Genomic DNA, 23860 nt, shown 5'->3' with positions numbered 1-23860 from the left:
CCCATGACCCCATCTCTGCATTCTCATTCCTAGATGTGTTTATTAGTTTTCTGTTACTACGTAAGTGACTGCAAACCTAGTGGTTTAAAGCAACACCCCAATATTATTTCACAATTTCTATGGGTAGGAATTCTGGGCACTGTTGAGCTGAGCCCTCTGCTTAATGTCTCACAAGGCTGAAATCAAGGGGTCAGCCAGGCTGTGTTCTCACTCAGAAGCTCTGGGGAAGAATCTGCTTCTACGCTCATTCAGGCTGTTGGCAGAATTTATTCCCTTGTGGTTGTGTGACTGGGCTTTTTGTCTTCTTGCTAGGAGCCAGTTGGGAACATCTCTCAGCTTTAGGACGGCCTTCAGAGCCTTTCCTGTGGCCCTCACAGGCTTCCTCACATACCACCTTTGGCTTGTTCCAGGCCAGCAGAATAATCTCTCTTACCTTCAATCTCAGGGCGCATCTGATTACATCACACCTCCCAAGATAATCTCCCTTTTTATTAACTCAAAGTCAACTGATTAGGCACCTTAATTACATCTTCAAATTCCTTTCACTTTTGCCATGTAAGATAAGCTAATCATACTTGTAAAATCTTGTCACATTCACAAGTTCTACCCACACTCAAAGGCTGACACCAGGGGCTGGGAATCTTGGGACTGTTTCAGAAGTCTGCCGACCCCACTGTTGGACCCTTGAAGTTATAGTTTTTCTGCTAGCTTTTATATCTCCCTTGGCTCTGGGGCATGGGAATTTCAGACATTGTGCTGTGCCACTCAGGGACTTGGAGGAAACTCAGGGCTCTTTACACTCCTGTTCTGTAGTCTACCTTTCTTGTCTGTAGCTGACAGAACTGCAGGGCTGAAGGCCCTCTCACTGAGGTCCATCTCGTATCCTCAGGCTTACAGGAGAACCACATCCTTTTAATCCCACAAGTCTGTGGGTGGGGTGGGCAAAGAATAGGACTCATCTTTTGCTTTATCTCCAAACTCTTGCTACCTCCTCTAATTCATAAAGGTTTTATTTACTCTTCCCACTGGGGGATGGGGAGGGACAGAAGGCATGGCTAGTTAAATAGTCTTTGAAATGTATTGCTTATGCCAAGTCTTCATGTCTGAAAGCTTAAAAGCTAAAAATTAACTTCTTTTGCCTCAATTTGCATTTCAACTATGGTCTAGGTTTTCTGGGGGCAGGAGAGGCCAGGATTAGTTTAAAGTGGGGGTGGGAGCTACAGGGTAAACAAAGGGATTGCAAGGCTATCTCATGTCTCTCTCTCTCCTGTTGTTTGTGGGTTAATACTTCATAAACAACCTGCCACAATAGTTTCGAAAACAGTCTAGGTTTTCTAAATCATTTTGAGAACTGGATTAGTTCCATGTAAATATTTATGCCTCATCTACTATGTTCTTTATCTATGAACATTTTTTCCCTTTCTCAGAGCGAGTGGAAACCCCAGAGAAGGGCAAATTGAAACAATTCTAGAAATTAACAAAATGTTAATTAAGTTTTCCCTTGCTGAGGGGAGAGTAAACTTTGGCAGTGTTTCAGAGACGATAAAGGACTTGTGCTTGTACTAATTAAGAATATTACTCAAGTGAAATAATTGGAAGTCAATAGAAACTCCAAAGCTTAGTAAATGTGGAGAACGGTGTTGGGTTGGAATCAAAAGGGTAAAAGGATATGTCCAAAAAGCAGTTGGTATTTTTCACCGGAATAGTTATGTTAGGGCAATTTTGCACTTAGCTACTAACCAGTACTTCTCTCCATCCCTACCCTCATTATCCAGGCTTGATTGTCACATAAACAACCTGCTAATCTATAGCCATGATGGAAGTCATGGAAAAATCTCAAAGGAGCACACTTTAAACTCAGTTGGCTTGTTTTCTCAAAGCCACATAGGAACATTTTCAGGCTGTTAATTCACCAGGCAGAGCTTCCACGGCATTTCTCTTTTTCCTTTCCCATTTTTCTGCCCTCCTGACTACCTTCTTCATGTTCTTTCATCCAATTTCTAAAAGTATAGGTTTATCCTGGGAAAAGTCTATCTCATTTCTACATGGCTCATTTTAGAACCCTCATAGCTTTCTGATTTTTAAACTATATATTTTTTTCCCTTCTGAATTTTTCTTTGCTTTACCTGGATAGTATTACCTTACTGTTGAGGAGTAAATTTTTATCTTTGTATCTCCAACATTGATATGAACATCTGGAAAATAGTAGTTGCTAAAATATTTGTTTAATATGAACTCATCAATGAAAGACATACCTACTTACTTGTCTGACTGTCTCCCCACTAAACATAACCACTTTGAAGGTAAGGACCTGTTTTATTCATTTTTGGATCCCTAGTGCCTAACATAATGCTTGGTATATCATAGATTCTCAAGCAAAGTTTACTGAAAAGATGAGTAATAATCAGGAGTTTATACATGTATCTCAGTATACTATAAAACAATAATTAGCTCTGATGTTATAATTTCAGAATATACTACTGTAGAAGTAGGTAAGGAAAGGTGACTGCATTGGTCTTCAAACAGTTGCTGTGAAGTTAGGCAGAAAAGGGATGCAAAGAGAAATAATTTTAAAGAGATTACAAGTAAGTGTTCTCTCTCTATGCAATCTTTACAAAATCAAGCACATTTCCGATCCAAGGCAGAGAACGAATATTTCCTTTACTTTCCTTGAGATGAAATACAAACTTTAAATGCTTCCTTGAAAATTATGAAATCCTTTCAACCAAATGGCTGCAGGGAGTTGAAATCTGAGCTGACGTCTGAGTCAGACAGTTGGAATAATTTTCATGAGTAGTACTACTTGTGCCATTGCTGATTTGGTAACCACCTCAGAGCCTATCCTATTTATTCCCAGCATGGACCTAAATCCACTTCAGCCAAAAATGAACAAAGAAATGATGAAGAACAGAGCCTGTTTCTTTCTCAGTGGTGTACTCAGGTTTGAAAATAAGACGAAATGATTGTCTGCTTGTTTTCTGTTTCCCTCAAGTTTCTGAAAGGTCTTAACTCTTTCCTTCGCCTTTTCCCGTAGTTTCCTATACATTTTAATTATCTGGATATAGCCATTGTCCTGCCATGTTGAACCTTGTAGAGTTGGCTTTTCTGTGATATTTCTAGATAATTAAGGTGGTAATCAGTTTGATTCCAAATGTGCTACATTTTATGCTTATCAATCAAGATGTCCAAATTAATAACAACATATCCAAATTTGAATGGTTTCTCAATTTCTTTGGAGTAGTGTTACAGGAAGACTATATGTTTTAGAATCATACATATCTTTTTGAATTCTGTTTTTGTTACTACAAGGTATGAAGTCTTGAGTACATATCTTAATATTTCCGAATCGGAAAATGTGGAAAATAACTCTATCATAGGAATTGCTTGAGATTTAAGTAAGTTAAAAGGCCTTAATAAATGATACATGGTTTTCTCCTAAGCAAACACTTCAACTAATATTGAAGTTTAATACTGATTCTCTAATCTTACTTTTAAAAAGCATGGTTAATAACCAATATTAGCATAAGTAAATGCAGGAAAAGTTAGCAATAAGAAATTAAGATTTTGTGACATTTAAAATTAATATTTTAGTGATATAACTATTATCTGCAAATTACTTTGAGTAGTTGCAGAGAAAGTGACAATCCATGTTTAATATAATATTTTATTTTACTAATGAAGAAAGTGTATTGAACAAGGAGTTGATTGACTTGCTCAAGATCACACAGTTAAAGGCAAGCCTAGATAGATTAATGGATTTCTAGTTGAGGGCTAATACAGTGTATCCAGTAATTTCTCACTTCTGTCCTCCTCTTTCAGTTTGCACAGTCTTCATCCCACTTCAGAACCTTGCTGTTACTCACTTGGACTACATCAAAAGCATCCTAATTGGCACCTCTGATCCAAGTTGTTCTTCTCTCCAGCTCGTCCTCCTTGGTGTGGTCAGATTAATCAGACTGTTACATTTACTTGCTCAGAAACCTCTACTGGTTGCCTAGTGTCTACTAAGTGAATTCCAAACTTACTAGCCTGGCACTCAATATCTTTCACACTATAACCTCAGGTTCATACATTTAACTAACGAGTACTTATTGAGTGCCTACTATGTGCCAGACTGGTCTAGATGCTGGGATATAAGAGATATATAGTCTCTGCCCTTACTGAGCTTATATTCTAGTTCAGCAGTTCTCAAAGTGTAATCGGGGGACCCTGAGGGTCTCTGAGACCCTGTTAGGTGTCTGCCAAGTCAAAATGATTTGTTATGATGTTGTCATTTTCTCATTAAAAAAAGTATGTACAGTGAAGTTTTCCAGAGGCTACCTGACATGTGATATCACAAACAGACTGAATATAGAAGCAGACATAGGAAACCAGTTGTCTTCTATGAAGCCAGACATTAAGGAGCATCACAAAAATGCAAAGCAATGCCACTCTTGTAATTTTTTTTTGTTTGAAAGATAGTTTTTTCCATGAATATATGTGTAATGGTTAATGTTAGGTGTCAGTTTGACTGGGTTAAGGGATATCCAAATAGCTGGTAAAGCATTATTTCTGGGCATGTCTGTGAGGTTGTTTCTGGAAGTGATTGGCATTTGAATCAGTGAGCTGAGTAAGGAAGATCTGCCCTCACCAAATGTGGGCAGGTATCATCCAATCCATTGAGGGCTCAGATAGAACAAAAGAGCAGAGGAAAGGCAAATTTACCTTCTGGAGCTGGGGCATCCATTTTCTCCTGCCCTTGGACATCAGAACTCCAGACGTCTGGGCCTTGGGACTTTGGGACTTACACCCTCCACTCCCTTGGTTCTTGGGCCGTGTACTTAGAATGAATCATACCACCAGCTTCCCTTGTTTTCCAGCTTGCAGATGGCATAAGATGGGACTTGTTGGGCTCCATAATCACGTGAGCCAATTCCCATAATAAATCACCTCTTATACACACACACACACCCCCACACACCCACACACTATAAGTTCTGTTTCTCCAGAGAACTCTGACCCATACAATATGTTAAACATGTAATGGATTTATTGTAAAAATGAATAAATATTTAGCTATTTAAAATTTTCTCAATTTAACTGTCTGGTACAGTAAGTATTTATAGATATAACTCACATAAACAAAAGCTCTTTGGGGCTTTTAATAATTTTTGATAATGACCAAAAAGTTTGAGAACTTTTAGTAATTCTAGAAAATAAACAGACAATATAAAGTCAATATAATAATATACTGTCAGCTAGTGACAAAGGTCATGAAATAAAATGCAGCAGGATAAACAAATAGGTCCACTGGGTGTCAGTAACAATCACTGTCTACAACCTGTGCTCCTATTAAACTCAATCATCTAACATTCCCAGAACACAATTCATGCTTTTCCACTTCCATGTCTTTGTAATGCTGTTCCTTCTGCCTAGCTTGCCTTTCATCTCCTATTTCAATGCCTCCTCACTTTCATCTGTCACAATTCTATTCTTCTTTGAAGACCTGTCTCAAATATCACCTGAACGATGATTCCTTCTCTTATGTTCTTCTAACAGAAGTGATTTGTTTCCCTTTTATTTTTTCCATCTTCAATGATATTTTGTTCAATCTCTCTTGTGAAACTCATAATTTTCTGCTTTGTAAAAAGTATACTACTCATATCCTTCTCAAGTTTATGATATTTCTTAAAGTTGAGTACTATTTCCTATTTCCTCTGAATATGGTGTCTTTTCTGTATCAATGAACCTTAGGTTCAGCAGTAACAGAAAACCTCCAAAAATAATAGTGGTTTCACCTAGATAGAAGTGTGTTGTTTCTCATATAAAAGTTGGAAGGTAGGCAGGACAGGCTGATAATGACTCTTGCTCTAAAAGTCCTTGGGGCTGCAGGCTCCTTCAATCTCACTGCTCCTCCATCCTAAGAGTGTGGTTGTCCTTAGCTTCAAGATGGCAGCGTCTTTGTTTCAGGAAGAAGAAAGGAGGGAGAGACAAGGGAGCTAACCATATGGACCAGCTCTCTCCAAAGGAAAGTTTGTGGAAGTTGCTGATATGACACTTCTGTTGATATCCTGTTGATAGAACTTAGTCACATGTGCATACCTAGCTTCAGGGGAGGTTGGGAAATGCAGTCTTTATTTGTAGTGGTCTTGTGCTCAGCTGCGGAAAAAGGGGAGAATAGATATTGGGGGACAAGTTTCAGGCTCTGTTATACTCCCCAAAGTGTCTATCATGGGCACTTATCCCAGGTAAATGCTTAAAATTAACTTTCAGCAAATAAGTAATACTGAGCTTCATTCTCACAATTATTTGTTGATAATAAATAAATACACTGGAAATTTTATTCATCGTATATTTGCTTGTTGTCTTTAATGAGGTGTTAGAAATGATTAAGGAATTCTAAAATCTCTCTTTCAGACTTAACTACTGCAGGGTTCAATAGCTGATCAATTCCTTCTACCATATCAAAAAGAGAAGGCTTTTCTATTAGACCAACCAGCTTGCTGTTTTCATCATTTCACCTTCTCCTGTTCACCCTTCTCCATAGCGGTAAAGACATCACTCAACTCTTCCTTGCTAGAAGTGTTCCCAAGCTTCCCTGTGTTACGTGACGTCTTTGTTCTTAGCTCCCCTGTAGACCCAGAGAAAAATATCCCTTGAAAGAAACCCTTGGTGGCTTGCTCAAGCTATTAGGTTAGTTTGCATATTTGTTCCACCTAAGAGCAGATAAAAGAACATTTGTAATTTTAAAGTACTAAAAATATTGGGGCATTGAACTTCTGCTGTGTGTTTGCTTTCCAATTCTTCTCATTGCATGAAAATCTTAGTAAATGATAGAGCCTACCTTTAAGTTTGAGTCTGACTCTTTATTTCCACAAAATGTTTCACTGGAATCTATAGAAGCAACCTCAACACCCCCCACCCCCACACTTCTGGTCTCGACATACTGTCTAATTACCTCACATATTGTCTACTTCTGGTTCTCAGAGCTTTGAGGAAGTCATTCCTCCACAAAGAAAACTCTGGAATTCCTACATGATTGAATTTATATTTAAAATAGTCTACCTGGTTATACTAGGTCCATGGCCTATAAATATGGAAACTTACAGTTTTAGGATGTTGGCAATTACCCCAGAAATTGTCTTTGAAAAAAGTTGAAATAAAAAGAGGAATCTGTTAGAAATGGCATTTACTCTGTTTGCTACTATTTCATTTTTTATTTGTACATGACTTATTCCCTGTGGATTATATACTTCTTGAGTACCACAGCTGTGTCTGATGAATGGCTTTAGTTATAAAGTGAAATAAAGTTGGAAGTAACTGAGATAAATTAAGACAGTGATAATGACATGGGGTTTGTTCTTACCATGACATGAGATTTTCACAAAAGAAATGAATATTGTAGAGGACTACATTCATTCATCCATTCATTAATCTTGCAAATATTTACTGAGCATCAACCAAGTGCCCAGTAATCTCGTAGATACTGGGAGACAGTGGTGAGAAATATTGATCTAGTCTCTGTCTTTATGGTATGTATAGCCTAGAAGATAAAGACAGACAAAAAAGTAATAACTGTAAAATATGATAAATGCTTGTTAGGGAAGCAGAGATTGCTATAGGAGCCGTCAAGGGAACATTTATAGTCTTTATAGAGCTTTCACATACAAATACCTCATTTGAGCCTCATTAAGCCATGTTCAGTGAGTAGTGCAGGGATTATTCTTCTCATTTACAGATAAGGAATTAGACTCAGAAAGGTTAGCAAGATGCAAAGTCCCCATAGACCCAGACTTGAGCTTTTGACTCCAAACCCAATGCACTCACCAATACTCCAGACAGCAGCTGGAGTGCCAGGGAGTGTGAGGTCTGTGGCTCTGCTGCATCTGCTTCCTGTCTTTATGATGCTCTAGTCCCAAGCCTGTATAATAACCCCATTGGCATCAATTAATTAATTCTTGGCATCCAATGAAGCTGCCTGGAAGCCATGAGGGTGTTCTGCCTAGCATGGCTCCAAGCCATGGGCAGCTTATCCAGTGTTCATGCTGGGAGCAGCCTCTTCAATTAGGAGAGGGGCCAAGGGATCTTTTAGGCTGATACAGAACCTACAGAAGCTCAGCTCAGCCATAAAGTCTTATTAGAAGGAGCCCCCATGCTTCAGTCTGCTCAGTGGTCTGTTTTCCTGTCCTATGAAGTAGAAGTCAGATTCTCCAATAAGAAAACAACATTAAAATGTCCAGAGTTTGTTTTGCTTTGTGTTTAGTACCACAAAGTTGAGCAGAGGAATAAACACTGTTGTTGGGCAGAAAAACTTCCCTTCTTGCTTTGTACACCTAACTGCATGTTATTCCCTAATTATTCTAGGAAAATGCTTTTTCTTTCTTGTACATTTTTGAACTTGTTGGAAACTTCCAAGTGACATGAGAGCTTTTTAGGGATGAGGAAGCTCTGGCAAAATTGAGGAGCTGGTGATACTTGTTTCCTTGATTTGTAGTGTAGTGAAAAGACCATGGTACTTTGGACCATGCAGTAAGAACATGGGCTGAGTTATTATCTCAGCACTTTCATTTTTTGGCTGTATCAACTTCGGAAATATGAGGACTTCCTTGAACCTCAGTTTCTTCAAAGGATGGTTATGAGTATTAGAGGAAAGACAGGTAATATAGCAGGCATAGCCTGGCCAATAATTGGCCCTCGATAAATGGGAAATATTATCATGATGGTTAAAATACCCTTTCTTCTGAGGACTCAATACAAACTCTAGTATCTCCTCTAAGCCTGACCTTTCTGGCAACACTAGTTCCTCTAGACCTTTACCGTTATCATAAATTTCTTGTTTTTTTTTTTTTTTTTTAATCCTCCCAGCTAGGGAATTTATGATTATTTAATCTACAAATACTAATTTACAGTCTAGCTGGAGAGATAGGATATAGGTAACAGGACAAAGTATAACAAGTGTCAATGAGTGACATAGTATTGGTGCTGTAGTATTTCAGATGAATAAAATATGACCATGGGCTGGGATTTTTGAGGATTTGAGCAGACACGGTTGATAATTTACACTTGAATGGGTAGTTGGGAAGGGCTGGAACAGGAACAAAACCTATCTAGGTAGGGACGGTGGACAGGGGGATGAAAGAATAACAGAATTTTAGATATTAGTTTGCAAAACATGGTGTCTCAGTGGTAATGGAAATAGATCAGAGCCCTAGCAAGTAACTGGCAAAAAGGTCAAGATAAAGCACCAGGACAGTGACCAATGGTGGGGAGTTTGGGAATGGTAATATTCAAAAGTTGAGGCAGTCATGCACAGTAGGTCCTCACTGTCTAAATTACACTTCCTTTGGCAGGAGACTTGGAGGATTAGCCCAGCCATTGAAGGTTTTTAGGGTCCAAGTCTATGGTGGTAGTGGTGGGGAAGGGTAAGATACAGTGTAGATTTTTCCAAGACTCAGTGCACCTGTGGATCTTAAGATGGTGTTTTGCAAACTTCCTGGACCACATGCTTCAAAATCACCTGGAAGGCTTGTAATAAATACAGATTACTAGAATATCTGGGAATAGACTCTGAGGACATCCATTTTAAATAGGATTTTAGAGAATCTTATGTATGTTAAAGTTAAAGAACACTGGGTAATTCATATTAGATTCCAGACTTCAGAGACATGCTGGAGAGTCCTGAAATAAAAAATCCTGTGAAGAAATTGGCTTTTCCTTACTCCATAAAGAGTAGTTTGTAGGAAGTCTGGTTGTACTGAAGAAAAATCTGGAGACAGGTCTTTTGTCCTGGTAGTGAGATTGCAAGATTTGTCTGAAAAGAAAGTTGGAGTTTCTGAAACAGGAATCAAGGCAAAAAGAATCCCAAGAACAAGAAATGGAGCAGAGAGACTGCGAATTAAACAAGATATGATAAAGGATTTGCAACAGAGTTGTTGTTTACCTCTTACCTTCCTCAACTAGACTGTGGGCTCCCTGAGGGCAGGGCTCTTAACTTCCTTATCCTTATTTCTTTTGTGCCTGATATAGGGTCTGGTGCAAAGTAGGCTTTCAGATGTTTTTTAAATAAGTTAATAAGTAAATGTGAGATTGGCAAGGGTGACTTGATGCTGAGCTCTGGAATGTGGGCTGGAATTACTTGGTCTGGGTGACTCAGTTCATACTGGGTCCTGGGATTTGGATCTGGAGCTGCACTTGTAGATTTGGAGTTAAGAGAGGGAGGAATCAGACTGATTGAAGACATTGGCTGAGGCTACAGTTAGGATAGTTTAGGGTGACTTCTGAAAGAAGGTGTGATTTGAATCTGGCTTGAAGCAAGACAGATATTAAATAATTCAATCCAACTCAATGGACATTAGTTGGGCATCTGGTCTGCACAATGGCTTGCAACCCAATGGTGGGTAAAATACAGTTCTTGCCTTGTAGGAAACCAAAAGGAAAGAAATGACTGAAACATAATGTTATATTTGGATGGGGAGGTATGGGATGTGAAAAGGAAAACTATGGAGGAAAATTGAGAGGAGGGATAATGTTTACCTGGGCCTTAAAAATTGGTCAAGCTTTGTTCTACAGTTAAGGCAGGGAAGGACTCTCAGTGGAGAAAACAGCCAGAATAAGAGTAGGTAGGCGTGAAAGTGAAGGTGACCTGGGAGGTAGCCTCTGTGGTTTGGTGGATGAGAGCACAGGATGAATTATGGGTAGGGGATCTGGACCTCAAACAAAGGTTAATGGGTTAACAAGGGGGGGGGGTTTATTGGGTGTTAATGGGTGTTAACAAGGGGGGATTTATTCTACAAACATTTAAATTTGTCAAAGTGTTTGTTTTAAGCAGAAGAATCACACAATTCAACTTATATTAGGAAGAGAATTTGGGCCAGAGGGTAAAAGAAGGCCTGCAGGAGAGGAAGGCCAGAGGGAGGAATCTGGGCAGGGCAGCAAGGCGAGCCACACTTCACCTAAACTAATTCCTGCTGAGATACTAAAGTAAATAACGGCTTAAGACAAACTCCCTCTGAGTGAGCTGTTTGCCTTTGAACTGGCCCCTCCTCACCTGGAGGAGGTGTGACTTCTAGTGGATAGATTTGCCAGGCCACTGGGAAGATTTGCCAATTTTTGATTCATTCTTCCCACGCCCATAACTGGCTCTTACTAGCTGTTCGGCCCTGAATATGAAATGCAGTTTTGTGACCTGGCTGAGAGTTCACAGGCCCTAGAGCCCATGTTGCTTTATGATTTACCAAAAAAAAAAAAAAAAAAGTTATGATAGGAACACTTAACATGAGATCTGTCCTTGGAACACATTTTAAAGTGTGTAATACAGGACCGTTAACCATAGGCACAATGTTGTACTGTGGATCTCTAGAGCTTCTTCATGCTGCACAGCTGAAACTTCATGCCTGTTGACTAGCAACTCCCCATTTCCCCTTCTCCCCAACCTCTGATAACCACCATTCTATTCTCTGCTTCTGAGTTTGACTATTTTAGATACCTCATATGAGTGGAATCATGCCGCATTTGTCCTTTAATAGAACTGCTATATGATTCAGCAATCCTACTTCTGAGTATTTATCCAAAAGAGTTGAAATCAGGATCTCAGAGAGATATTTGCACTCTCGTATTTGTTGCAGCACTATTCACAACAGCTAAAAGGTGGAAACAAACTAACTGCCCATCAATGAATGAATGGATAAAGAAAATGTGGTATATACAGCTAGCTCTCTGTATCCACAGGTTCAAGCAATCACAGATGAAAAATGTAGTATATAAAAAATTCCCCCAAAATAAAAATAATACAAATAAAAAATAATACAGTATAACAACTATTTACCTAGCATTTACCTTGTGTTAGCTATTAAAAGTAATCTAGAGATGATTTAAAGTATACTGGAAGATGTATTTAGGTTATATGCAAATACTATGCCATTTTATATAAGGGTCTTGTACAACCTTGGATTTTGGCATCCTCGGGGCTCTCAGATCCAATCTGGGGTAGATACCAAGTGACAACCATAAATACAATATTACTCAGCATTGAAAAAAGAAGGAAATACTGCCATATATGACCACATAGATGAAGACATTATGCTCTGTGATTTTAAAAAATTGACCAACATATGGTGGGAATGTAAATTAGTTCAACCATTGAGGATGATAGTGTGGTGATTCCTCAAGGGTCTAGAATCAGAAATACCATTTGACCCGGTAATCCCATTACTGGGTATATACCCAAAGGAATATAAATCATTCTACTATAAAGACACGTGCATATGTATGTTTATTGCTGCACTATTTACAGTAGTAAAGACATGGAACCAACCCAAATGCCCATCAATGATAGACTGGATAAAGAAAATGTGGTACATATACACCATGGAATACTACGCAGCCATAAAAAAGAATGAGATCATGTCCTTTGCAGGGACATGGATGAAGCTGGAAGCCATCATCCTCAGCAAACTAATACAGGAAAAGAAAACCAAACACCGCATGTTCTTACTCATAAGTGGGAGTTCAGCAATGAGAACACATGGACATAGGGAGGGGAATAACACACACTGGGGCCAGTTGGGGGGTCGGGGGCGAGGGGAGGGAGAGCATTAGGATAAATAGCTAATGCATGTGGAGGCTTAAAATCTAGATGATGGGTTGATAGGTGTATAAAACCACCGTGGCACACGTATACCTATGTAACAAATCTACACATTCTGCACTTGTATCCTGGAACTTAAAGTAAAATTAAAAAAAAAAAAAGATTGAAGAAAATTGACCAACATGAGTGTTTACTGTCTGTACCCTGAAGAGTGCTTCCTCAAAGCCATTCCAAATGAGGATTCCCTAGAAGATCCCAAGCACACCAGTGCTGAGGGCAGAGTCAACAACTTCTCTTTTCCCCAAATGGTCTTCAGCCCAGGAACCAGGACTTACAAGCCCAATTATTGTTACTATATGGATTCTTATTATCAAAGTTCTGGATGTCACATTTTCTCAACTGTAAGAAAAGCTGTTGCTTTTAGTGTTAGTAAATGCATTAGAAAGTTCTGTGAATTTACAATAGCACAGAAATGGACTCCACCTAGGTGCCCAATCAATGGTGGATTGGATAAAGAAAATGTGGTCCATATACACCATGGAATACTATGCAGCCATAAAAAAGTATGAAATCATGTCTTTTGCAGCAACATGGATGCAACTGGAGGCCATTATCCTAAGTGAATTAACAGGAACAGAAAACCAAATACTGAGAGAGGGAGGAGGCTAAGGGTTGAAAAATTACCTATCAGGTACTATGTTCACTATTTGGGTGACAGATTCAATTGAAACACAAATCTCAGTATTACATAATATATGCATGTAACCTGCAGCTCTAACTCCTGAATCTAAAATAAACATATAAAATAAAATACAAAAAGGAAAGTTTATGAATTAAAACAAAGTTAAAATGATATTAAAACTGCTCTTTTTTTCCATTCTTTCATTCTTTTCTACCTACTCCCTTCCTTACAAACCCAACAAACATACTCTGTCTGCCAATAAACTGTATGTTTTAGAATAACAATAGATGAATCCTATGGTTTGATTCTGTCCTGGTTGTTTAGTAATGACATACTAGAAGGAGCGTGTTAGCTCAGAAATAAAAACAATTGGGTATTATTCTTTTCAAGGGCACTAACTGATATGTATCCTGGGGTGATTACTTCACTTTTCTATGCCTTAATTGCTGTAACAAGAGGGAGTTAGACTCGGCTCTATCTCCACAGTTCTGTCTGAGTCTAAGAATCACAGCTTCTCTAAGCAATGCAGGAGTGATGGAATACTTTTTTACATAGTGGAGAAACTTGAACACTGCTTTGGAAAGTTGATTTACCTTTAAAATGGGTATTTGTTGATTGCTTCCTTGGTGTCTATTTCTTAATTTCTTTAACAGACTTGAGTTTTTGTCTTTAAGGTTGGGTTCTGCTTTGCTCAGCTATGCATCTGGCATGGACTGGATACCACGTCTGGCTCCAGCGGTGGATCCTGCCTGGCTTAAACCAACCAGTATATCCCTTTCTGGCAAACGGTGAGATACAGCCAGGCAAGGAACCAGATTCTGCCTGTCTTTGTGGACCACGTGAAGGAATTTGGGCTTTATTTAAAGCAGAGTGGGTGGCCTCTGCAGGGTTTTAAACAGAGGAGCAGCATGATCAGATCTGCATTCCATTTGGACCACGTCTGGCTCAGGATCATGAGGCCCCCCCTCCAGTTTTGTTCCTCTGTGTGTTTGCACTGTTCCCTCAGCTTCCTCTCTATCTGCTGCCTCTTTGCTTTTAAAACACCCTTAAACTGACCGGAGAAAAGAATGAAATGGGCACTGTGTGTTCCTAGTACTTGTTCCAGCACTCCCTCTGTGGCAATTTGTTTTTCCCGGTAAATATAATTTTCCCTTTCTTAATTATGATTTGAGTTTTCGGTAGCTCTGACCTGTAAATTGGCACTAATTTTCTCTTTTTTCAATCTTAAAAATGGGATCCAGCAGTGGAGGTGTGGGCTTTAATAACCTTGTCTGTGACTGGCTTCCCTGTGGCAAGCAGCTGCCAGTGGGGCTCATACTGTGGCCCTTCTTTGGGGTCTTGTTTTGTGCCGCCAGAGCACAGTCTCACCCAGAACTTATCCCAGCAGCGAGGAGCTGCACAGACTGACTCGCAGATATCTCTGTCCTCACTCCTTCCAAAGGGCCTTCATAATGAAAATAAAATTTAGCTCCAAACAGGATCACTTGAAGCCCTTAGTCCCCTCTTGCACTTGTTGGTTACACCCCAGAGCAAGCTCATTCCTTTGCTTGCTTTCACTCTAAAGGGTTGAACCTTCTTTCTGGGTCTGCCTGTAAACTCCTGGAGGGGCCGGGGTCCTTCCAGTTGCTTCTTCCACAGAGACCTCTGGGCACAGTGAGTGCTGGATAACACCAGTAGAATGACTGAAAAGGCAGAGAAATTAAAAAGTTCTGAGTCTGGGTGTCTTTTTTTTTGTTTTGTTTTTGTTTTTTTGAGACAGGATCTGGCTCTGTCACGGAGGCTGGAGTGCAGGGGTGCGATCTTGGCTCACTGCAACCACTGCCTTCCAGGCTCAAGCAATCCTCCCACCTTAGCCTCCAGAGTAGCTGGGACTACAGGCATATGCCACCACACCCGGCTAATTTTTGTATTTTTTGTAGAGATGGGGTTTCACCATGTTGTCTAGGCTGGTCTCAAACTTCTGAGCTCAAGCGGTTCTCCTGCTTCGGCCTCCCAAAGCGTTGGGATTACAGGAGTAAGCCACTATGCCTGACCACTCTATGTGTCTTTTGTTTGCTAATGAGGTAGCTGGGGGCCCCTAGGTAGCCTCAGGATGGGGCTGGTCACCCAGAAAGACCAAAGCATGATTAGAGGGTTGGGACTTTCAACCCTTACTCTCAACCCCCTGGTATGGTAGAGGGGCTAAAGGTTGAACTGATCACCAATAGCCAATGATTTAACCAGTCATGCCTATGTAATGAAGCCTCCATAAAAGCCCAAAGGACTGGGTTTGGGGAGCTTCCTAATAGATCAACTTGTGGGGGTTCCTGGAGGGTGGTATGCCACTTGATCCATACCTTGCCCTGTGCATCTTTACAATAAATGGGCAAATAAAGTGTTTTCCTGAGTTATGTGAGCCACTCTAGCAAATCAATTGCACCCAAGGAACGGGTTGTGGGAACCCTGGTTTATACCCAGTCAGTCAGACATAGTGACAATCTACTACTTACCACTGGTATCTGAAGTGAGGGGCTGTCTTGTGGTACTGAGCCTTCAACCTGTAGGATCTGACGCTATCTATAGGTGGACAGGGTCAGGATTGAATTGAATTAGAGGATACTCAGCTGGTGTCTGCTATAGAATTGCTTGCTTGTCATGTGTGGAAAACCCCCACAAATCTGATGTCTGAAGTGCTGTATTGAGTGGATGACAGAGATTAGGGAAAAGCAATTCCTCCTCCCTTATCTTTTGTAATAGATTTTTCTGCTTTATCTTGATTATTATTCACCCTGGCTCTCTTTTTCCCCCAACCTTGTTTTCTATTTCTCTATAGCACATTTCACCATCAGACAATATTGTATATTTTATATTTTGCTAATTTACTTGTTTATTATCTGCTTCCCTGCACTGGGGTATAAGCTCCACAAGGGAACAGAGTCTGTTCTGAGCTGCATTCCCAGCACCACATAGCGCTTGGTACAGGTGCTCTGTGAATATCTATTGAGTGAATCTGTCCCACCTTTGAAGATGGTTTATTCTTTGGATTTTGCCCTCCTTTTCTTGACTCTTCTCTAGGGCTGGAGTTGTCTGGTAGAATGCTGTTTGGACTCATGTTGCTTTGCTCTGTCGTGATTTGAAGATCACACTATCAAGGTATCCAGGTACTTGGAAAGACGGCAAAGTGGCATCAGGCCAGCAGCTCACTAACAGTCTTGAAGATTTTATTTAGATGAGAGCTGTTTGGTTTATTTGGAACCCACTGGGGGTACTTTTTATCAGAAATAATGACTTACTGGGCTTACTGTGTACTGTACTGAATACCTTGCCTACATTTGCTTGATTCATTCCTACAATAAATCTATGATGTTTTCTATTAGTACCTAAATCTTACAGGTAAGAAAAATGAGGCACAGACTTGTTAAGAAAATTGAAGGTCACACAAGGAGTTACTGGCCATACTGGGAACTGAATCCAGGTCTTGCTGACTGCAATGCTCATGTACTTAACTAAGAGGCTGTTTGGACTTGCTATTAGGGGCTTCAATTGTATATTTGTACCAATTCTTTGACTTGTTCTCATTGGTTCCAGAGACCAGAGGTTTTCCTGCCTTGCAGACATTCTTCACCTTAGTGATGGAGCATATTTTAAATAATAAAGGATGGCATACAGGATTTTATGTTCAATATCACTGTAATTGCTTCCAATAATTTAAGTGATCAGATAGACACATAATGCTTGTTAATGCAGTTAATGTTTGTTTCAAAACAATATATATTTCAAAATGATGTAGAACAGTAGTTTTCAAACTTCAGAGTATATTAAGGTAGATCTTATAAAAATTGAAAATGTTGACTGTTATGCCCAGGGATTCTTTTCTGTTTTGTTTTTTAAAAAATATTTATTTAATTTTTTAAAAAATTGATAAATAATATTTGTACATATTCATGGGGTACGTAGCAATGTTTTGATACATATAATGTACAGTGGTCACATCAGGGTACTTAGCATATCCATCATTTTAAACATTTATCATTTCTTTGTGTTGGGAGTGTTCAATATCCTTCTTCTAGCTATTTGAAACTACATAACATATTATTGTTAACTATTGTCATCCTAGTGGTGTAGAACACTAGAATGTACTTCTTTCTAGCTGAAGTTTTGTATCCTTTAACAAATTTCTCCCTATTCCCCCCTTCCCCCTACCCTTCCCAGCCTCTAGTATCCTGTTTTTCTTCTTACTTCTATGAGATCAACTTTTTCTTTGTTTCTACAGATGAGTGAGAACATGTGATGTTTAACTTTCTGTTCCTGGCTTATTTTACTTAACATAATGTCCTCCAGTTCCATCCATGTTATTGTGAGTGACAGGATTTCATCCTTTTTTATGGCTGAATAGTATTCCATTGTGTATGTATACACACATGGATATATACACAATGGATACATTTTCTTTCTCCATTCATCTGTTGTTGGACACCTAGGTTGATTCTACATCTTAGTTATTATGAATAGTACTGCAATAAACATGGGAGTACAAATGTCTCTGTAATATACTGATTTCCTTTCCTTTGGATAAGTTCCCAGTAGAGGGGTTGCTACATCATACGGTAGTTCTGTGTAGGTTTTTGAGGAACCTCTGTACTATTTTCCTAATCAGCTGTATTAGTTTACATTTCCAACAGTGTAGAAGAGTTCCCTTTTGTCTGCATCCCTGCCAGCATTTGTTATTTTTTGACTTTTTCATAATAGCCATCCTAATTAGGGTCTCAGAGATTCTGACCCAGCTGATATAAATGTTTAACAAGACTGCTCAGGTGATTTTGATGTCAATGTTTCCTGATCACCATTTAAGAAATGCTAACAGGTAAACATCAGGAAAAACACAGGATTAAGGAAGTCTTATATGTAGTCCCAGACAGGGGCTAACAGACTTCAGAGCTCTTTTTGCATGAGAATTTGATAGGTGTCCTGAAAATATGGTAAAGAAAATTTGGAATTTTTGATTGATCCTCAAGATAAGGAGACTAAAATTCTCCAGTAAGGTGTTATGCAAGGCTGTGTGTGTGTGTGTGCATGTGTATGCTTGTGTGTGTTGATGTGAGGTATGTGTGGGGATATAAAATAGTCTCTCTTTATCTTTGGGGATCCACTTCCAAGACCCTCACCAGATGTCTAAAACTAAGGATAGTACTGAGTTCTATATATACTATTTTCTTCTATACATACATACCTATGATAAAGTTTAACATGTAAATTAGGTACATCAAGAGACTAACAACAATAACTAATACTAGAATAGAACAATTATAACAACATACTATATTAAGAGTTATGTGAATGTGATCTCTGTCTTTTAAAATCTTATTTTCTGTACAGGCATATTTGGAGATATTATAGGTTTGGTTCTAGACAATTATAATAAAACAAATATCTCAGTAAAGTGAGTTACACTTTTTTTTTTTTTGGTTTCCCAGTGCATACAAAAGTTATGTTTACACGACACTGTAGCTTATTGTCTAGAAAAACAACATACATATCTTAAATAATAAATAGCTTATTCTTGGCTGGGCGTGGTAGCTCATGCCTATAATCCTAGCACTTTGGGAGGCTGAGACGGGTGGATCACCTGAGGTCAGGAGTTCAAGACCAGCCTGGCCAACATGGTGAAACCCTGGCTGTACTAAAAATATGAAAATTAGCCAGGTGTGGTGGTGCACACCTGTAATCCCAGCTACTTGGGAGGCTGAGGTGAGAGAATCACTTGAACCTGGGAGGCAGAGGTTGCAGTGAGCCCAGATCGCACCACTGCATTCCAGCCTGGAAGACAAGAGTGAGACTCCATCGCAAAAAAAAAAAAAAAAAAAAAAAGCTTATTCTTAAAAAGTGCTGACAGACATGAAGTGAGCACATGCTGTTGGAAAATTGGTGCCGATAGACTGCTCAACACAGGGTTGCTGCAAACCTTCAATTTGTAAAAAAATAATGCAGTATCTATGAAGCAAAATAAAGTGAGGTTTGCCTATAGCCATCTATCTTTGGATCACAGGTAACTGGAAGGTGAAACTACAGATAAGAGGGTACTACTGTACAAAAAGTATAATGATACTCACGTATAGGGCGAGATCAAGATGCCTAACTACCTCGGTGGAACAGTAGCATAATCAGTGGGAAGAGACTTGTTGAGCAGGTTATTTAAGCTGCCATTCAAATATTTTCTGACTTTGCTGAGGGAGTTGCTTTTCTTGAGTTATTTGGAAGATAGTTCTGAAGGAAACTAAAAGAGTAAGCTACCCTTTATGGGAGATTTATTAAAAAATGGAGAGATCACAGTCACACTTAAAGGTCTGGTAAAAAGTTACAACAATGATGGAAAGAGAATCCTCCCTTCTATTTGAGAGAGCCACAGGATCAACTCGGGAGACTGAGAGGGCAACATTGAGAGGCTGGAGAAGGCAGTGGTGAAGGCATTCATGTTATTAGGGTGGCATCACTAGCAAGACAGGCAGCGTCAGCAGGGCTGGTGGGGAGTGGAGGGAATGACTCTTCAGTAGGAGGAAGGCTGGGACTTGGGTTCTCAGTGATTTCTCTGGGTGGTGGCTTAGAGCCCCGTTAAACCAGGCTCTTAATAATAACTAACACTTAGTAGAGTACCTTACTATGTGCTGAGTCCTTATCTAAATTGTTTGTATTATTACTTGAATGAGAAATTGTTTTTCTAATTGATCTAGCAAGTGGCAGAGGTGGGAACTGAACCCAGACAGCTAGCTTCAGAGTCAGTGTGTGTAAGTGCTGTGCTATATGTTTTCTCCTATGTACATTAATGCCAGTTAGTGCTCCCCGTTCTGAATGTGCAGATCACGTAGGTGAGATCCTGGACAGCTGCTTTTCAAGCACGTGCCATTACTAATTGGTGAGGTAAAAGTAGGGGTTCATTATAAACTTCTACCTGGAAAATGATTCTCAAAGAATATCCCTTGCCCATACCAGACCCATAGAAGCTAGTTGATACATGTTTACTTGAATGAAGAATGAAAAAATCCTGCTTATAATGGTTTGAGAATATTGTCTTTGAGTACTGTACAGTAAACAACTCATTCTAATGACAACACCAGAGGCCATCCACATTCATAAGCTGAACTGCTTAATGTAGGCTGAAAAAAATAGACCTTTTTTATTTCACAGTCAGAAAAATGACATTTTTGACAAAAATAAAAAACCCAAAACAATATTTTCTTGAAAAAACAAAAAAGTCCAGACCCTGGTATTCTCCTCCTCCCCAGTTCTGGGAGAGTTTGATTTAAAAAGAAGCCCTTTACGCCCCTAACTGGGTGATTTTAATATTATATCAATAGTTTACAACGAACCATCTATACTATGCTTCTGCCCATGAAGAACTTATGTTCCATTCAGAGGAAAAAATAAGTTTGTTTACTCACTTTTCCCTGTTCTCAGAGCTTTCTAATACTGATTCATTTCTTTTTTTGCTCAAGAAAATAGGATTCAAGAGTAGAAGCTGATCCTCGAGGCTTGCAAAAGTGGGGTTCTTTCTGAAAGTGAAGCCAGCAGCCAAGAGCCAGCCTTCAGAAGATAGAAGGAAGAGCAGCTGCATGAGCGATGGCCACAGCAACGCATGGGTCCTGTCTGTCCACGTAGTCCTCTCCATCTGCCCGTAGCTTGCCAGGTCTCCTACCCACACTGGGGAAATTCCAGCTGCCAGCCCTCTTTGGGTTGCACCTCCCCTTTTTGCACAGGGCTCTATTGGGAAAGCAGCTGTCATGTGTCTATTTGAAAGACAAGAAACCAGTCTAGTTATAGAAAAGAGATTTAGATTACATCAGAATAACAATGCAAATCATTTGTGCAGTTCTTAGTACAGAAAACAGATTTAGGAACAAAAATTGGGAGGGTTAAAGAAAGTGGTTTTTTATTCTGTCATCAAAATTCTTTTTTAAAAACACGTCACAAAAAAACACATCTGTAGTAAGATAAATAATTGTGTGCCGACTTCATAAACAGAATGAATGACTGAATTCACACAATGTTATTTACTGTTTCAGGGCACACACACATGGTTTCCAAGTGGTTTCTTGCCACTTTGGCCTTCAACTGGCCTTGCTATTTTCCATTGAGGGGTGTCTGATTGTCTCCACCACAGCCCTGAGTCTAAGCAAAAGCCCATGGGTTGGTTGACTGGTGTTCTTGTTGTCCTTGGAAGTGGACAGACTGGCAGATGTGGGGCTAGTGGGGAAGATTCTAGTAAACACTTTATTTGTTGTAAGAACTCCAGTTGGAATGTGGCTTCCAATCATGGGAGGAGGACTGCTTTAGAACAGGTTAGAGGGAGAGAGAGAGAGGGAGGGGGAGAGAGAGAGAGTGTGTGTGTGTGTGTGTTTGTGTGTGTGTGACATGCTTGGTGTTGCTGTTTTGTATCATTTCACCCTTTAATCTGAAATAGAAACTTATTTATCGAGATTTGTTGATTCATGTTGCTGATGATAAATGGTAATGCCACAAGTATGGGAAGAACTTCTAAGTGTGTGGTAATTCAGCCTTTTGCTTTTTTTGGACGCTCTTTCCCTCTGCACCTTGATCTTGAAAAGCCTGGCAAGGAGTTTGTTCAGAGACAAATCTTTAAAGTCTCTCCAGGCCTCAGCAATATCATGTTGTAAATAATCCTCTTACTGGTGCTAAGCTTTTCATGAAGCAGTGAAGAAAATAAGATGTAAATCCCAATCAAATGAGGCCTTGTTGCATAGTGTATCAGAAAACAGCTGAGAACTCAAACAGCAACTGCTTTTTCTTTTTCAGGAAACTTTCAATAATAATACCAATACAACCAAAGACTATTATTCTGAACAGAAAACAAGAAATACAGCTGGAGCTATTTCCTATCTACCTGATGAAGGGCACTACCAGGCAGTCACTCTGGCTCTGTCCACTGATGCCTGTGCCCACTTTGTGTGATGTAGCTTCCATGGAGACAAGAGCAATGGTAATGGAAGAAGAAAGTCTGGATGTACTCGTGCAGAAGCAGAAAGCTTCACGGAACAATATTAATCTTCTGGTCATCTCTGTGCTGGTCTAGTTGCCCATAAAGTTGTCAGATTGACTTTGGATTTAAAGCCTGAAAATGAGTCCCAAGGAAATCCGTTGACATGAGGCCCAAGGAAGACAGTTTTTGGAAGGGGCAACGTAGGAAGGATGGTTTGGTCACTGTGAGGAAGAGGAGGGTAGAAAAGCATCAGGACATCAGAATCTTTAGGAAGTGGCTACTGATAATCAAGCAGAGCTTTCTCCCTGTGGGTCTCTATCCATTTAGCGGCTTCTTGTGCTAAGCAACTCAGTGACTGCCCTCTGCTCCAGATGTGACCTTCAGCCTCCGCTGCTCCTTTCTGCTGGCAATGCTCAGTGTAATTTCAGCCACAGAGGAAAGGAGGTGAAGTGAACATCAGTGGGAGCCTAAAAAGTTAAACAACAGACGTGTTTTCCCGGTGTAGAGAAAAGCTTGCTTCTCCACCCCCAGGACTTTGTGCCCTGCTCACCTGGAAGGTAAGCAACAAGCTGCTGGGGCAGGAGGAGCCTGTGAGTGGCTGAGAGCAATGACGAGCTCATCCCTTCCTTTAGGCACCTCACCTTCCGCGTCAACCATTTTGGTGGTTTCTTTGATTGTTTCCCTGCCTTCTATTGTCTCTTCTCATTCAGAGTTCATTCTGATGACAGCCACTAAATTAGTCATCCTCAGGAAGAGCCTGGGTCATGCCTCAAACTCTGCAGAGGCTACTGAGGGCTCACTGAATGGTGCTCAAGCCCCTCACCTGCCCCTCGAGACCTGGTATAGTCGGGCTCTGCTTCCCTTTCCCCATCTGTGCTGCTTACACTCTGTTGGACCCTTCAGGTGCATTCTCTGCCCTGCTGTGGGATTTGGGGGCCTGGCTTCTACATGCCTCACTGGGGCTTCCTCACTCTCTGGCTCTTCACTGGGTTTGGCCACTGACAGAGGGAGGTGGATGTCTGGATACTTATTCCTCCCCTCTCTTCCTGGCAGTCCTTGATTCTGGCAGTAACCAAGTCTTGTTTCTCTACCCAGGCCATGACTCACATCAAGCAACCCCTCTTTCACAGGGTTCTGGTAACTCCACTTCTTTTGCCCCTTCAGATCCATAGGTGGAAATAGCCACATGCTGTTGCTCATCTCTGTTGGCTTTGGCATCCCAGGGTGGATACTTTACTTTGCCCATTCCTCTTAAAGAACAGATTTATTCAATAATTTCCCTTTACTTTCTTGGGTGTGTCACCTCTTTCTTGCTGGAATCCTATCTCCATCCTGTCCTCTCTTGTCCAAGCAAAAGAGCCACTTGCTATTCCTCGAACATAGCACTTTCTCTTCTCTGTGACTTTTCATTTCCCAGCTTTCTTCATCTAGTCCCAAGGAAACTCAGGTTTGGAGGATCCTACTCAGTAATCAGGTCCAGTAATCAGATGCTTCAATTCTCTCTGCATCTCCCACTAAATGATTGTCTAGTCTTTGTTTAAATATTTGTAAGGCAGGAATTCATTGCCTCTTAAGGCATCAGTATTTATTCATTCAGTTCGTTCAGTGAATATTGTTGTTGCCTCCTACCATGTGCCAAGTG

The 23860-nt window shown here is 40.1% G+C and overlaps 1 long non-coding RNA gene across 6 annotated transcripts in view; it reads left to right on the top strand.

The window, feature by feature from the left end:
- LOC134809006 (uncharacterized) overlaps window positions 1-23860 on the top strand; it is a 70502-nt gene that overhangs the window by 6047 nt on the left and 40595 nt on the right. For 4 of the 6 annotated variants that reach the window (XR_010153468.1, XR_010153467.1, XR_010153470.1 and 1 more), the window contains exons 3-5: window positions 13922-14035; window positions 20717-21559; window positions 22035-22775. This is a non-coding gene — a long non-coding RNA (uncharacterized LOC134809006). The remainder of the gene's footprint in view (window positions 1-13921; window positions 14036-20716; window positions 21560-22034; window positions 22776-23860) is intronic. The other 2 variants (XR_010153469.1, XR_010153466.1) reach the window with 2 other exon arrangements.

This window comes from Pan troglodytes, chromosome 1 (assembly GCF_028858775.2).
Source record: "Pan troglodytes isolate AG18354 chromosome 1, NHGRI_mPanTro3-v2.0_pri, whole genome shotgun sequence".
Lineage (NCBI taxonomy): Eukaryota > Metazoa > Chordata > Mammalia > Primates > Hominidae > Pan > Pan troglodytes.
This window is presented reverse-complemented; position numbering and strand designations above follow the sequence as displayed.